The sequence below is a fragment of the Heptranchias perlo genome, chromosome X, assembly GCF_035084215.1.
Source record: "Heptranchias perlo isolate sHepPer1 chromosome X, sHepPer1.hap1, whole genome shotgun sequence".
NCBI lineage: Eukaryota > Metazoa > Chordata > Chondrichthyes > Hexanchiformes > Hexanchidae > Heptranchias > Heptranchias perlo.
In genome coordinates, this window is record NC_090370.1 from 4,825,739 (window position 1) to 4,838,026 (window position 12,288).

A 12,288-nucleotide genomic window follows, 5' to 3' on the forward strand; every position below is an offset into this window, starting at 1 on the left:
GCCTTCTTCACTTCTGTCTGTCTCTCTTCCCTTCCACTTTTATCTCTTTCTTCCTCTACTGCTCACATCCCCCCTCCACTTTGGCTCAGCCACAACTTGATTTTGGACCAACAAATAAACAGCATAGTAAGAATCATAGAAACATAGAAAACAGGAGCAAGAGTAGGCCATTCGGCCCTTCGGGCCTGCTCCGCCATTCAATATGATCATGGCTAATCGTCTAACTCAGTACCCTGTTCCCACTTTTTCCCCATATCCCTTGATCCCTTTAGCATTAAGAAATATATCTATCTCCTTCTTGAATACATCTAATGACTTGGCCTCCACAGCCTTCTGTGGTAGAGAATTCCACAGGTTCACCACCCTCAGTGAAGAAATTTCTCCTCATCTCGGTTCTAAATGGCATACCCCGTATCCTGAGACTGTGACCCCTGGTTCTGGACTCCCCAGCCATCGGGAACATCCTCCCTGCATCTTGTCTGTCTCGTCCTGTTAGAATTTTATATGTTTCGATGAGATCACCTCTCATTCTTGTAAATTCTAGTGCATATAGGCCTAGTCCACCCAATCTCTCCTCATACGTCAGTCCTGCTATCTCAGGGATCAGTCTGGTAAACCTTCGTTGCACTCCCTCCATGCCAAGGACATCCTTCCTCAGATAAGGAGACCAAAACTGAACACAATACTCCAGATGTGGTCTCACCAAGGCCCTGTACAACTGCAGTAAGACATCGCTGCTCCTGTACTCAAATCCTCTTGCAATGAAGGCCAAATCGTGGAGTCAAGAGCGATGGCCAAGAGATAAAGCTGGGTGTGATCAGCATGCACATAAAATCCAACTCGATGCCTAGAACTCACATTATATAGTGCCTTTCATGTCCTCATATCACAAAATTCTTCAAGCCAAAGAAGTGCAGTCACTGTTGTTATGTAGGCAAATATGACAGCCAAAATGTACATAGCAAGGTCCGGCTAACAGCAATGAGATGAATGACCAGTTAATCTGTTTTTGGTGCTGTTGGTTGCGGCTAACTGTCGGACAGGAGAACTCCCCTGCTCTTCTATGGCAATAGATATCCTCCTCAGAAGACTAACACGGGACGCAACCAACAGAGTACCCTTCGTCGTCCAGTACTTCCCCGGAGCGGAGAAACTACGCCATGTTCTCCGCAGCCTTCAACATGTCATCAATGACGACGAACACCTCGCTATGGCCATCCCCACGCCTCCACTACTCGCCTTTAAACAGCCACCCAACCTCAAACAGACTATCGTTCGCAGCAAATTACCCAGCCTTCAGGAGAACAGCGTCCACGACACCACACAACCCTGCCACGGTAACCTCTGCAAGACATGCCAGATCATCGACACAGATACCACCATCACACAAGAGGACACCACCCACCAGGTACATGGTTCATACTCCTGTGACTCGGCCAACGTTGTCTACCTCATACGTTGCAGGAAAGGATGCCCCGGAGCATGGTACATTGGCGAGACCATGCAGACACTGCGACAACGGATGAACGGACACCGCGCAACAATCGCCAGACAGGAGGGTTCCCTCCCAGTCGGGGAACACTTCAGCAGTCAGGGACATTCAGCCACCGATCTTCGGGTAAGTGTTCTCCAAGGCGGCCTTCGAGACACACGACAACGCAAAATCGTCGATCAGAAATTGATAGCCAAGTTCCGCACCCATGAGGACGGCCTCAACCGGGATCTTGGGTTCATGTCACGCTACACATTACCCCACCAGCGAACAAATGTTATCTGTTTTTAATATAATGGGTCATTTGCTGGCTTTCTCTGCCTTCCGGATGTTTCTGCCTCTCTCTCTCTCTGTTTTTTTTTCCTGTTTGTTTTTTTGTTGAATGTGTATTCGGGGGTTCTGTAGGTGACACCTCTCTGTCTGAACACGGTGATTGCCTTGGCAATGGGCAGTTGCAGGGGCATTCTGTAAACACCATGTATTGTTCTATGATGTATAAATGCGTAGGCTTCAAGGAGCTCCTGACATTTACCTGAGGAAGGAGGAAACCTCCGAAAGCTTGTAGATTTCAAATAAAAATCGTTGGACTATAACTTGGTGTTGTAAAATTGTTTACAATAGATATATGGACAGACAGAAGTTTTGGAGACGCAGCTTTGTGTTATAATGCTGTATTTTTTCCTGTCACGTTATTAAAATAGACCCCGTGAAATTAATTGACTTTAGGAGATATTAATAACTGTCACAGGGGATTTCCTTGTCTTCACAGAATTTTACAGGCTCCATGCAGCAAATACAGCTTGTGAAAAATGTATGACAAGTGAGCTGAATTGTGATTTTAATGAAATGTTGGCACCCTAATGCGGAGCTTTGGAATAAACTGCATTCCTGGAACTGCCAAGAACAGCTTGCACAGAAAGTAAAACCATGCAAACATCACCATCTTGGCCACAAGCTGGGAAACGTGTGCTGCAACTATTTTTTATCAAATGGAGCTTTTGCAATGCAAATCTTATTTTTACTTTCTCCCCCCTATTTTTCCCATTCCTGTCTTGACAGCGCTGACTCATGCTGGGGTCTGGTTCACAGGCACTGACTTAGTGGTCATTCTTTATGTGTCTCAACTTTGCTCAGTTGGTAGCACTCTTGTCATTGGGTCGGAACCTTGCAGCTTTGAGGCCCAGACTAAGTGTTGGGTACATCATGTAAGCTGATACTGAGGGAGGTGTCACCCTTCAGACCTGCTGTTAAACTGAAGCCCTGCTTGCTTGTTCCAGTGGATGTAAAAAATCCTATGGAACTTATTGAAGAAAAGCAGTCCCTGCTCCCTGGTGCCCTGGTAAACATTCCTCACTCAACTAATTACCACAAAAAAAAATTATAGGACGGGACTGTTGCAGAACGGCTACTGTGTTTGCCTATATAACAGTCACTTCAAAAAAAAGTAATTAATTCTGTTAAGTACTTTGAGATCTTTCAGCGTGATAAGGCGTTAGTAAAGCAAGTAATGTGTGTAAATCCAGACAGTGAGCGTTGGCAGGCTATTCTACTGCAGGGACATTGCAGCCAAGTTTGACTGCATCCTTCGCTGCCATCCATACGCACGCACTTTCCAACTGAAGTTATTTGCTAGCAATCGGGAGTGGGCACCCAGGCACATTTTGTCGCCTCCCTAACCCAGGGGCACTGAAACCAATTTTAATGGCGCTAACTGCCTCTCCAGCTAAGATCAACTAATTTGGCACAGACCAAGGTCAAATCTGGCATCCTCCTAGTTATGGCTCAATTCAACATTGCATTGGTGCAGTCACCCATAAAGTTGAGGGTTGTGAATCTTTGGAATTCTCTACCCCAGAGGATTGTGGACGCTGAGTCATTGAGTATATTCAAGGCTGTGAGAGATTGATTTTTGGACTCTAGGGGAAACAAGGGATATGGGGATCGGGCGGGAAAGTGTATTTGAGGTTGAAAATCAGCCATGATCTGATTGAATGGCGAATCAGACTCGAGGGACTGTTTGGTCTACTCCTGCTCCTATTTCTTATGTTCTTATGTTGGGATTTCCATTTTTTCTTTTCTTTTTAATCTTAGCTTTTATTGAAACTAAAAAGAATTTGTAGCACCAGGCACGATTGATCTCACATTGCCATCGCTGCATCACAAATCTCGTCTTTGTGTCTTCTTCTCTGTACTATATATCAGTATTTGTAATTTCTCTTTGTTCTAAGCCTTTAGATTTTTTTGCACCTCAACACTTTGTTCCTTAAATCTGCTGATTTTTTCTATTGTAATTAAAATGTTGCAAGGATTGTGCCAGGCAGATTTTGCCATTAGGGGGCAGTAGAAACCTTTCTTTGTAGCCATTTCACAGTTCCTCTCATAACCCTTCGAGTCCTGAATTGGCACCACAATTTCTTTTCGTTCATGCAATGCCTGCCAAGCTGATTTTCTGTCTTTTTTTTACCATCTATATATCTCTACTTCCTCCTTTCTGATACTTCTCCAAAACAACTCATACACGAGCTGGAGAAGAAGCCTCAGGGTCAGAGAGAAATGCCCTTGTTGCATGTATCACCCATAGTCAATCAGCTCCCTCAGGAGATGAAGTAAGTTGGAGAGAGTCCATGAAAAACAAATTGGACCTGGTCTGTGGAACGAATGGGCATGATGAGTAAAAGGAGGTGAATTGCCTCAGGGCTTTGCCCGCTCTGCCACCCTAACTTCGGCAGAAACCCTGTTTACGTGCGTAAACAGGTTTCTGCTGAACTTCCACCGAAGTTACAGCAGTGCAGTGAGAGAAGACCCAAGGCAATTTACCTCCCCCCACCTCCCCGCCGCCATCTTTTTCAATACTTTGTCATGTGAAGTATTCACATAGAAAGAAAGACTTTCATTTACATAGGGCCTTTCAGGGCGTCCCAAAACACTTTACAGCCAAAGAAGTACTTTTGAAGTGCAGTCACTGTCGTAATGTAGGGAAACACAGCAGCCAATTTGCGCATAGCAAGATTCCACAAACAGCAATGTGATAATGACCAGATAATCTGTTTTTAGTGGTGTTGGTTGAGAGATAAATATTGACCAGAATAGCTCCCCTGCTCATCTTCAAAATAGTGGCATAGGATCTTTTATGCCCACCTGAGAGGGCAGAAAGGGCCTCGGTTTAACATCTCATCCGAAAGACGGCACCTTCAACAGTGCAGTACTGGAGTATCAGCCTAGATTTTGTGCTCAAGTCTCTGGAGTGGGACTTGAACCCACAACCTTCTGACTCAGATGTGAGAGTGCTACCCATTGAATCACAGCTGACAACATTTTCTTCCAGTGCCATTCAAGTATTTGCACTGGAAGCTGGATTTCAGGAACACATGCTTTGTGTACTCCTGTCACTGACATCTATGCTAGTCTCCTGGGTTCTAGTCCTGTGATTGTCAGGGACACAGGAAAGAACAGGAGAGGTGAGTGCCAATGAGTGCACAAGGAACAATTTGCTGCAAATGGACCTCTGCTGTTTGAAAAGCAACTCAAGTACTTTAACGGACGGTCCTGGTAGAAACTTTTTTCTTTTGTGGAGGGTGAGGCTCCCTCTTTAAGGGGATATTTTTCTCCCCTTGCACCTCCTTGTCCCACTTGTTATCTGTGACTGAGAGGGCTGGTGGGTGATTGTGTCCAAGGCCTCCACCAATTCTGTCCTAAAAGCAGATGACAGGAGATGCGTGAAAAGATGCATTGTAATTGTCCTTCTCGACCTCCTTGTATGAAACCTCTGAAGGAACTCTCTTCCGCAAATGGCAATTGATACTAGCTCAATTGCTAAATTTAAATCTGAGATAGATAGCTTTTTGGCAATCAAAGGTATTAAGGGATATGGGCCAAAGGCGGGTATATGGAGTTAGATCACAGATCAACCATGATCTTATCAAATGGCAGAGCAGGCACGAGGGGCTGAATGGTCTACTCCTGTTCCTATGTTCCTATAAGGTAGAATTTCTGGGGTATAAATTGGTCTCAGGCAGTAGCGCAAAACGGGCGATAGTGAATCGGCAGCCTGTTTTACATCCCAACCAAATCCCTTTGCAAAGAAAATCGGGCAGAGTGACAATTCGGTATCACCCGTTTTGCACTAATTTATGCCCCTCGGAGTTCTCAGTGCACAGCTTGTGATTTTCCAATCCGCACTCACAACTGACCATGTATTTCGCCATGGTCAAGGACTGAGAAAATCTACACTTGGTTACCACCCTGGGAGTGGGAACTCAGTTTGTAAGAGATATTGCAGGGAGATCCCACTCCACCACAGAAGATTTTTTTTGTGAACAATTGGAGCTGGAATCATTGAGATTCATAGAATTGGAGTCAGTATCATTGAGATTCATAGAATTGGAGTCAGTATCACTGAGATCATAGAATTGGAGTCAGTATCACTGAGATCATAGAATTGGAGTCAGTATCATTGAGATCATGGAATTGGAGTCAGTATCATTGAGATTCATAGAATTGGAGTCAGTATCATTGAGATCATAGAATTGGAGTCAGTATCATTGAGATCATAGAATTGGAGTCAGTATCATTGAGATCATAAAATCACCGTTTCCCTTTGGGTAACTGACGCTGTCTTTCGGAAGTTGGGAGCGGGGTCCCTGGCAGTTTTGATATTCCCCAAGGAAGCCATTTGGCTCATTGTGTCTGTGCCAGCTCTTTACTAGAATAGTTCAAAACTAATCCCACTGCCCTGTTCTCTCTCCCACTTCAATGTTCTTTAGTTCTTGTTTATATAAGAAAATATCACTGCAATATCTTCAGAGAATTGGAGAGGGCACATTCATGCATGAGCTTCAGTGGAACATGGCCTTTGAAAATGGGGATTAGGGTTGCCAAACATCCAGGATTATCCTGGAGTCTCCAGGAATTAAAGATTAATCTCCTGGACACTGTTGCAAGCAAACCATGAGAAGAAAAAATATGCATTAAAAAAATTGAACACTTTCATTTATTAGTTATAAAAATATTGGAGATGGGAAAAATGGTTGTTTGACTGGGTGGGGTAGTTGGAGGTGGGAGGTCATGTGATGAAACCTCCAGGCAGGAATACGTCCAGCCAGAGTTGGAGACCCTAGTGTGGGGGGGGGGGGTCTATGTATCCCTTAGCTCCACAAGAGGATCCTGGGGAATCCACAAGGTCACCAGATTTATGTCCGTTTGGGGCACATCATGTGCTGTGAGCACAGTGTCTTGAGAATTCTATATTCTTCTTGTACTTTTCTGCATTTGCTGAATTATTTGTGTGTTATTTCTGATGCTGCACCCTAATAAAAAAAACATTTGCTGCAATGATACAACCGTTTCCCTTTGGGTAGCTCACACCGTCTTTCGGAAGTTGGGAGCAGGGTCCCTGGCAGTTTTGATATTCCCCAACAGGAAAGTTTGAAAATAGCTACCAAAGAGGACAAATTTTTGCAAATTTTGAATAAGTCATGTGCAGCCGGAAGAAGGGTTCCTGGAATCCACTTGCCCCTGCTTCCGGCTCATGAGCACCTCCTAGTGGATTGTCTAAGAGCAGCACAGACATCTTCTGTGGAGTGAAAAGCTGGTTAGGACATCCCACCTTGACCAAGGATAAAACAAAATAGCTCTGGAGAGGGAGGAGCGGACAGACAGAAAATAAAGGGGAAAATGTACATTTGAAGTAAAAGGGCCGCTTAGTTTGTAAAATATTTCTGGTGCAACTTTGAAGAAAACAAATCCATTGAATTCGTTTCCATTCAGTCTGCACAAATAGAGTTGAGGAAGTATTAAATCCAGATGCAAGAGAAAACGGAAGGCTGCACACATTTTGATACAAAAATGATTTATGCAGTGGATTTGAAAAATATTGACAGTTTGGTAAGAGACTCCTACTTGCAGGGAGGAATTGACCTGTGTGTGACAAGCCTGCACATTGATTTTTTTTTGAATAATTCCATAAAGTTATTCCTCAGACACTCGCCCAGCAAGGATGTGGATGAAGAAATGTGAGTCGTCAGTCAAACCTGTGCACTTTTTAATAAGATCCCAGGATGGCCTGACACGCAGCCCATGTAAAATAGAATCTATCAATTTATTTCAACAGCAGGGACAAGGAGCATAACTGAAATACAAATGAGTTGCAGCTTAAAAAAAAGGGGCTGAATCAGGGATCAGCCCAGTCTTTGGACAGCTTTCTGCCTCCTACTCAGACACTGGGCGAAAAACATTCTCTTCAAATCCCACTACTGACCGCTGTTGCACAGTAAGGCATACATGTTCCTTAAAATGCGACAGCATTTATGACAGGGAACTTTTAGTGCCAAGTACATGTTAGGGACCTGCTGGAGATCCACGGAATACAATATGATGTGGGATATTTATGACATCTGCCCATTAGCTATCTCCCTCACATAGAAATAGAAATTGAGAATTTGATAAGAAAATGTTAATAAAACTCAGGATGGGAACTGGCACTTAGTAATTTTTCAGGAAACGTCAATAAATGGAGTAACTGTTATGCTGCGATTGCAGGGACTATTTGAACTGCTTAATTTAGGTCTCCCATCTTTAGTACGATCGTTGGTGCAGATAAAGCGGGGAAACGCTGGGTTTCAACTTCATAAAATTCAGCAGATTCTGGGGCTCGCATATAAGGAAGGAACAAATGTGGTTCTGCAAAAATCATTTATTGCTCACACACATTTGTCGTATAACTGCATAATTACTTTGTAGTTGGGAACGATAAAGAAAGAAGCTAAGTGACAAATCGTTCAAGCACTATCTTTTGGTCAATAATTTAAATTGCAGCGCAGTCCTTCTAACATCAATTGCAACTCGCCAGACAAAAATCAATCTTAAAGGAGTCTCCTCATTAGTCCTCCCCCCCCCACTCCCCTTTTAAAAATCACAACATTAAAGAGCTTAACTTCATGAAATAGGAGGAGCAGGTCATTTGGCTCATCGAGGTTGCTCTGCCATTTTGTTAGCCATAGCATCTTGGTTGAGTTTTTTTTGTTAATTTTTTTAAATTTAAAGATAATTAACGCTGGTTATTCCATCAAAAGGGAGGAGATACTGAGCCCAACATTGTGAGAGAGTTGAATTCACACAGAGTTCAAATGGTGAAAAGTGTTGAAACACCTGGACCTGATTATTGTATCTGCTGATGTTGATTTAATTCCTACAGACAAGCCTGGTCTCCCGACAAGAGCTTTTAACTAATTTTTTAAATAAAGAAATGCAGCACAACACATTGGGTCATCACTGATTGCTGCAGAGCACTAAAGTATGAGTTTGTGCTCACCTGTTAGTGGAAAGCTAGGAACATGTGGCCTGCCTGCTTAGCCGCAGTTAGTGTGTGGTGCAGGGAGACCAAGGGAAAGCGAGGAGAAAATTACTTTTTAAAAAAAAAGGGTCTCCCTCTCTTCATGAAAACAATTAACGGAAGGTTATTCCTTTGATTTTTAAGAAGGGACTTCTATGGCAAGATGCCCTCTTTAAGAAGGATTTGAATGGTGGGGGGGGCTTCAAATTCTTGAAACAATCAAGCACAACTTACTCAAAAAAACCACTCCACTTAAACACCAGCTTGCCCTATAGTAGATATTGTCTGCATTTTCTGGGGGCCTTCAAGTGTTAGTCTTTATTAACTTTTACAGATTTGTAGCAGCAGATGTGATTGGTGATGTGTTGATGTCATTGTGTGTCATTCCCCTGTTCACAAACTTGATAAAGTGTCACAAGACATGACCAGAAGACAATGCCCCATTAAAGTTCAATGTTCTGTTTTGGTAAAAGTCACTGCTGCTTGCTCACACTGACACTTTCTCCTTTGCTTCCTTGCCCACCCTGGGCACCAGCACACTTTTCACTCTATTAAAGCACAACTAACCCTTCACACTACACTCTGGTTAAGGAGGGTTCTAACGCTATTTCCTGCACTGTGGCACACTGCTCCCTAACATCAAAAACGGGCATGTACAATCCAGCAACCCCATAAAATAGTGTGGCCCTATCTCTCTGCTGCCTTGATATGATGCTGAGGTTTATGACTTGGGCTGCTCAGCTGTAAAGGGAGTGAGTGACCTGACGAATGCCCATGAGAAATACCTGACAACATTTGCTGTGAAATTCCATCGTCTTCTGTTTTTGTTATAACTGGGTAAGTTTTATTAGTCTGCAAATTAATTTTTTTTTGTGTGACAACATAATAAAGCAGGGACTGAAACTTACCTTTAATATTAACAAGTCAAGCAATATAAAACACCAGGTTTGAGAGCCTGAAAAAATGCTTGTAGCCTCAAGCAAGCCATCCCAATTAGTCATCCTGCTCTCTGTACCAAATTTGAAAAGCAAAAATCTAAATATTGTTTTACCTTGGAGCCTGGAGCAGATATTTGAGGAAAAATGGTGAAAATCAGTAGTCCATTGGATTTTAAAACCTAGCAGTCCAACTGGTATCTTGGATGCCAAGCTATTGGTCCTTGTCAAAAGCTGTATATATTCAATAGGGAGAACAAAAGTGAGTGGTTTACACCAGAAAGCAGGGCTCCATCCAACCCAATAGTGTTAGCACAACAATAATCTTTCTTTCAGGTCTATTCCTGGGGTGTTTGTGGGGTAGGTTGTATAGGGACAGAGGTTAAAGTGGAATTAATTAAGAAGGGATACTCACTTCAGGCCCTATGTAAGTGAAGATTCCACCCCCATAATCATGAACCCCGTCCCCATAACCTTTGTTACTGCCAATCTATGGGATTTGGCCTTTGCTTGACAATGTTTGTAAATCTTATAGAGTTCTGACAGTCTGATTATAGGAGAATTTCGTAAGTACCTGGAAAAATCTACATAAAAAGGTCAAATAATGAAATATTTCTTCCTCTGCCCCTAATGTTAACAGTATAAAGGTGACAGTGAATAATATTAAAGGTGCTGATTGGTACTCCAATATTTTACTATCATTCAGTGCACCTGAAAATGATTGTATTATTCATATGACACAATAAATAATTTTAAACATCGATGCATCATCATATCAATGCAATTTCAAGATTCAGTTATATTTTATGAAGTAAGATTAGTATGTTGATAATATTTTAGTGACACGGTAGGACTGGGCTGACCAGGAGTTGGAGCTCAGGGAGATGCAATTGGTCATTTTGTTACTGAAAAATGCCAAGGGAACAGAACCAGGACCAGGCCAGTGTCAGTGAGGAGGAGTGGGGTCACAACCAGGCTACATTTCTAAGGGGAGCTGCAAACACTGAGATTATTTTGTAAGACAGCTTGGGACATGTGTCCCTCAGAAAACTTTGTTTTTTGACAATTTTATTTGGTGTAGTTTTAAAACCACAACTTGCATTTATATAGTAAAACGTCCCAAGGTGCTTCACAGGGGGACTTCTTGTGAATCCTTGATTTTAATCGCTCCACCATTGGCGGCCGTGCCTTCAGCTGCCTGGGTCCTAAGCTCTGGAATTCCCTCCCTAAACCTCTCCGCCTCTCTCTCCTCCTTTAAGATGCTCCTTAAAACCTACCTCTTTGATCAAACATTTGGTCACCTGTCCTAATATCTCCTTATGTGGTTCGGTGTCAAATTTTGTCTGATTACAACAATTGCATGTTCGCCTTTGTAGTGTGAAGCCTGTACACCAATACACGAGATTGATCCATACGTGGGTCCAACTCATACAGACTATCTGAGCACCTTGTCTGTGTCGACAACACCCTAGTTCTTGGAAAGGTACTTTGGCATCTTTTTATCAACTGACTTACACTCCTGGACCTGCTGTCTTGTTGTCTCTCCCTTCTAGAGCCTCTATCTGTGCACCATTATTTCCCCATTTAGCAAGTGGATACGGCAAAATAAATGTAGATCGCCACTTCTTATCTTGCTTTCATTGTTACTTATCTGGTCTTGTGATGGAGCATCTGATTTCTGACTGTTTACTGGGGGGAGGTGGGGGTGGAGAGGAAGGGATTGGAGACAGCTAGTGTGCACCAACGTTCCCTGGTCCGGGGGATGGTTCTGGCCCCTGGTGGTCTCATGGTAGAGAACCCATAGTCATTTTTATTTGTTTTAATTGCCTTTGATGCTTCATTGACTGCTGCCAACAAGGAAATGTCTACAGCCAAGTAAATTACTAAAATGGTGTATAGAATCATAGAATCATAGAAGTTTACAACATGGAAACAGGCCCTTCGGCCCAACATGTCCATGTCGCCCAGTTTATACCACTAAGCTAGTCCCAATTGCCTGCACTTGGCCCATATCCCTCTATACCCATCTTGCCCATGTAACTGTCCAAATGCTTTTTAAAAGACAAAATTGTACACACCTCTACTACTGCCTCTGGCAGCTCGTTCCAGACACTCACCACCCTTTGAGTGAAAAAATTGCCCATCTGGACCCTTTCGTATCCCTCCTCTCTCACCTTAAATCTATGCCCCCTCGTTCTAGACTCCCCTACCTTTGGGAAAAGATTTTGACTATCTACCTTATCTGTGCCCCTCATTATTTTATAGACTTCTATAAGATCACCCCTAAACCTCCTACTCTCCAGGGAAAAAAGTCTCAGTCTATCCAACCTCTCCCTATAAGTCAAACCATCAAGTCCCGGTAGCATCCTAGTAAATCTTTTCTGCACTCTTTCTAGTTTAATAATATCCTTTCTATAATAGGGTGACCAGAACTGTACACAGTATTCCAAGTGTGGCCTTACTAACGTCTTGTACAACTTCAACAAGACATCCCAACTCCTGTATTCAATGTTCTGACCAATGAAACCAAG